The sequence below is a fragment of the Pseudonaja textilis genome, chromosome 3 (genome assembly GCF_049901715.1).
Source record: "Pseudonaja textilis isolate UNSWEBS1 chromosome 3, rPseTex1.2, whole genome shotgun sequence".
NCBI lineage: Eukaryota > Metazoa > Chordata > Lepidosauria > Squamata > Elapidae > Pseudonaja > Pseudonaja textilis.
The window spans coordinates 52268847-52274679 of NC_141992.1; positions in this window are offsets into that span (position 1 = coordinate 52268847).

The window sequence follows — 5833 nt, forward strand, 5'->3', positions numbered from 1 at the left end:
TTTGGGGAGCCATGTCATCTGCTGGTGTTGGTCCACTGTGCTTCATTAAGTCCAGGGTCAATGCAGCTGTCTACCAGGAGATTTTGGAGCACTTCATGCTTCCTTCCGCAGATGAGCTTTATGGGGATGCTGACTTCATTTTCCAGCAAGACTTGGCACCTGTCCACACTACCAAAAGCACCAAAACCTGGTTCAATGACCATGGGATTACTGTGCTTGATTGGCCAGCAAACTCGCCTGACCTGAACCCCATAGAGAATCTATGGGGCATTGCCAAGAGAAAGATGAGAGACATGAGACCGAACAATGCAGAACAGCTGAAGGCCGCTATTGAAGCATCCTGGTCTTCCATAACACCTCAGCAGTGCCACAGGCTGATCGCTTCCATGCCACGCCGCATTGAGGCAGTAATTGCTGCAAAAGGGGCCCAAACCAAATACTGAGTACATATGCATGCTTATACTTTTCAGAGGTCCGATATTGTTCTATGTATAATCCTTGTTTTATTGATTGCATGTAATATTCTAATTTTCTGAGATTGTGGATTTGGGGTTTTCATGAGCTGTAAGCCATAATCATCACAATTATGACAAATCACGGCTTGAACTATCTTGCTTTGCATGTAATGAGTCTATTTCATCTATTAGTTTCACCTTTTAAGTTGCATTACTAATAAAATAAATGAACTTTTGCACGATATTCTAATTTTTCGAGTTTCACCTGTACATAAAAACAGAAAATATCTAGGCACCTCACACCATGACATAAACTGTTTCAACTTCTCTCCTCAGGATGCTGCTATAGGGAACTGCATGCTAAAACAACTAGACACAGGGACAGTTCTTTCCCTTCTGCTGAACACCTAATTCTCACAGTATTGTCTTATTTCTAAGTATATTCACTCATTTTGTATAGCGATGTTATTATCCTTCTCATCTTCTATTACCCCCTCTTATTGGTATTATTATTATTATTATTATTATTATTGTCTATGGAAATTTTCAGTCATCCAGGTGGTCCCAAAAGTGCTTTTCGGTGGTCCCAAAGGTGTTTTTTTCAAGAGGCAACTGGACTTTCTGGTTTTTCTTTGAAACCATTTTGCTTCTCATCCAAGAAGCAAAACTTTCAGAGTTGAAGAAGCTTTTTCAATGAGAAACAAAGTGTCTTTAAAAACAAACAAACCAGAAAGTCCAGTTGCACCTCTGGGACAATATTACTCTGTTGCATTGCATTGTACACTGAGAGCTTCTGCACCAGAGACAAATTCCTTCTGTATATAATCACACTTGGCCCAATAAAGTCTCCTCCCCTCCCTTTCCCTCCTTTCCCCTCCCCTATCCCATCCCATCCTATCGAAACAAAAGGGTGGTGCTAGATAATGCTAGAAATCTAATTGCTCCAATTGCTCCTTTCCAAAAGTGGTTGTCCAGAGGCTTCAGTGAACCTTATGAACAGTGCATAAAATGACTGTTCATTCCCAGTAACAGATGGTGTTACTGTTCAATATAATACTAGTCAATACATTTCATTCTTTTACTTAATCATCCTTTAAATCTAGTCATTGCACCTTTTCTAGGAAAAAAAATCTTAGAAATTTGCTATGTCCTGTCTGAAAAATGTACTTTCTACAGTCCAAAATGAGTTCCCAATTTCACTAACCCTTAATTTTACTATTAAGGGGGGTGAGTAATGACTTATACTCACATACTTTATTTATTTATCATTTTATAAACTGCTATCAAATTCCTGAATGATATTTTTCTTCCCGGATTAACAAACTCCAAAGGTTTACCTTTCCAAATTTTCAGTTCATCGTTAATAACAGAAGTTCTATACCAGTTTACAGATGCTAATGTAGATTTGTTTATAAATCTGGCTTTTAACAGTTGGTTCACAGGTGGTATTCAGCAGGTTCTGACCAGAACTGGTAGCGGAAATTTGGAGTAGTTCAGAGAACCGGCAAATACCTCTGACTGGCCCCGGCCCCATCTATTCTCTGCCTCTTGAGTCCCACCTGATTGGCTGGGTCTTCTTTTGTTGCCCTGCACAGGAGAACAGAGATGGAAAGTAGGTTAGTGGGTGAGGAGGGAATGGGATTTTGCAGTAACCTTCCCCTGCCATACCCACCAAGCCAAGCCATGCCCACCAAGCCACGCCTACAGAACTGCTAGTAAAAAAATTTGAATCCCACCACTGAGTTGGTTGTTTCCAATATTTGACTAACACTTGGAAAGTATCTCTTAAGGCAGGGATTCCCAACCTCTGGACCTATACCTGGTACCGTTTACTCTGTACTGGTACTGGTACTGGTCCATGGCCTGTTAGGATCCTAACATGAACTGTTAGGAACCAAGCCTCACAAGCAATAGGTGAGCCAGCAAAGCTTCACCTGCACGTCCGTGAGATCTAGGTTGCACGCAAAATTCCCACACCCCAATCCATGGAGGACAATTTTTCTTCCAAAATGGGTCCCTGGTACCAGAAAGATTGTGGACCGCTTGATCGCAGGATGACATACCCAGGACTACCTGAAGCTTTAGTGCAGTCATCACTGCTGAGGTAAATGAAATGAATGTTTGTAGCAATCCCAGTATTTTTAACAGATTCTGTTAACAGAATAGAATTCTAATTTAACAGAATAACACAAAATATAAAACTATTTTTTTTTAATTAGACAAGATGGTGAAGCTCCAGAATGGATCCTTTCTCAAGGAAGCCAGAAAGCTTTCTTCATAAAGCAACGTTGTTATTTCAGGCTGTAGTTTCATAACAGTACAAAATAGCCTAGGAGAAATGTATCAGAAATGTGTTGGTGTTAATATGTCTCCAACAATTGCATTAAAGGTTGTGCAAGGTGGGTTTCAAAAAAGGGGAGATTTCTTTGGAGCAAAGGTAGAAATAAAGCGTTATTAAAGCTCACCAGAAGCAGAGTGACATCCTGAAGGAGAAATACTGCTGTTTGGAGGCTTTAGCAACAGCTCTTAAAGGGAGAAAATATTCATTAGGAAAAGAGCAAAGTGATGGATGAATTTACTGTACAGGCTGGACAGGAGGATGTTGGCTGGCACACAGGATATTGATCCACAAATGGAGGGAGGGCATTTGTATAGCAACAGAAAAAGCTTCTAGGGATTCAAGGGCTTCCTAGCTTGCAATTCTTCTCAAGCCCAAGGGAGCCTTCTGTCACCATGACAGAAGATGCAGACCAGCTGAGCTCTAGCGCTCTCAAGAATAGACCAGTTGGGCTGTTTCTCTGCAGAGCAGACGCTTCCACACACACAGGAGGAAGAAGAACGGTGATTTTAGCACTTGCAAGCCTTACTTGGCAGACGCTCAGGCTGCAATCCCACGTAACTGAGACTAAAATAAGTTCCATTTAAATGCCCAACTCTTACTTACTTCAGAGCAGACGTATTAGGGTTGGAAGTGATAATGAGGGTCTTGATCTAAGGTCATCTTCACTGCTTTTCTGTCCTCCCCTCCTCTCTCAAGTTCTCACAACATAATTGGCTGTCCTATTTTAATTTAGCTTTCCGGGTGCAGTGAGTGACTTGCTGCAATGGAAACATTGCATGTTTGTGATATTACAGTGCATACATCCTGTAGATTCCTTCACTCTCCAAGCATAAAGAAATACACAGACTTCTTATATGAACAAACCTTTCTTGCAGCTTAGTTTATGATTGCTTGTTCAACATCCCATTATATTATTCATTATCCTTATTGTATGGGCATAGAATTACCACTTTGGAAAGCTATATTCAAGAATATGTTCTAGATCTCATTGAATGTAACATTCTTAATGTAATTATCAAAAAGGGAGAGAGGGTCAAGTAATGATTCTATTGTTATCTTCAAAATTCAATTTATTCCTCAAGCTGTCTTCATGTACTGAAGCAGCTCTCTTTTGGGTAGGAGGTTTTCACGTATTTATTTTGTTTTATATTAATTGGTTGCATAAATCTTAAGTGCTTCTATATTTGAATAACTACTCTACTGCCAAGACTTTCATTTATAGGACTGTTTAGAAATCTGTACTGCATTTAACTGTTAATATTACTGTATAGTATAGCAAATATTATGAATATATTTTGTTACATGAATTTAGCTAGTTTAGCATATAAAATGTTATGTTTTTATGGAATGTCTCTTCTTTTTTTACATATAACAATTTTATCTACCCTTCTGTCAAACTTTTTTTCCCCTTTTTTTGATGACTTCAAATCAGGTTAATTCCTGGGGGCTGCCTGGAAAAATCTCAGCAATTTTCTTGGCAAGATTTTGGAAGTAGCTTACCATTGCCGGATTCCTAGGGCTGAGAAAGAATGACTGGCTCAAAGCCATCCAGCTGGATTTGTGCCTAGGACAGGACTAGAACTCAGGTTCTTAGTTTCTAGCCAGTGTTTTAACCACCACATCCAGCTGGTTCTCATCAGAAGATCACTACAGATAGTCCTCAACTTATGAACAAAATTGAGCCCAAAGTTTCTGTTGTTAAATGTTGTTAAAAGAATTTTGCCCCATTTTATGACCTTTCTTGCCATAGTTGTTAAGTGAATCCCTGCAGTTGGTAAGCTAGTAACATGGTTGTTAAGTGAATCTGGCTTCCCAATTGACTTTCTTGTCAGAAGATCGCAAAAGAGGATCACATGACCCCAGGACACTGCATCCGTCATAAATATGAATCTGTTGCCAAAGTCTGAATTTTGATCACATGCTCATGGAGATGCTGCAACAGTTATAAGTGTGAAAAACAGTCAGAAGTCACTTTTTTCAGTGTTGTATCTTCAAACAGTCACTATATGAACTGTTGTAAGTCGAGGACTACCTGTATTATTTAATTTGTTCCTAAAGGTTCCAGAACAGAGATGAACAGCAAAAATCTTGGTGGATAATTTAGAATAAAAAAGGCATACCCAACTGAACCTTAAAACATTTCTGAACATTTTCTCCAGTCTGGGGAAATGGGTAATAAGATGGGAAAAGAGATTCAGAATTCAGAATAATTCTGAATAGTATATTTGTAATATATTGATAAAGTTGGCATTATAGTAACTTCATCTGAATGAAATATTGGGGTTGTGGTAGAATGCTGAATGCAAGGACAAAACAAGATCACGTCTATAGTTGGCATGATTAGAGAACAGATTCTTGACAGTACGGTACAGGATCTGTCTATTATATCCTATCTTGAAATGCGGGAAAGTCACTCCATCTCAAAAAGGATTTATTTGTGCTAGAAAAGGTGTCACACAGAACAATAAAAATGGCCAATAGGTTGTCATGTTGCAGGAGGAAAATAATGTATCATATTCTGACCTTGCTTTAAAAGAAGATTGCATTGGTAAGAAAAAAAAATGACCATACAAAACGTGGGGAAAGAGGAGAGTAATTTTCTTTATATTTCTTTATATATTTTCTTTATATTCATTCCTTTATATTGCTACCTGGTTTGTAGCAATTGTACCGGTCGGGACAGACAAATGGGCGAAACGTGTTTCTTTCCACCCTGGAGATGAGGTTACTATCTCGAGATCCTAGCTGTCATAGACCTTACATCGAGTCTAGTCATGTGCTTATTTCTTAAGATTCCTACTTCACGGATAGAAAAGTCATAAACTTAGGATCTTTTCTTCCCCAAAGATGGGAATCGTTTCAATTGTAGGCCGGGGGGTAGTGGGTGGGCGGAGGTGGACCGACAACTGTGGAAAGAATAAATGAACATGTCCCTCTCGTTTTTTTATCGCTTTTCTTGGCATGCGCAGAGGAAAAGCGCCATGAGCTCGGGAACTACATTTCCCGTGGTGCAAGGAGCAAGGCGCACATGCGCAAG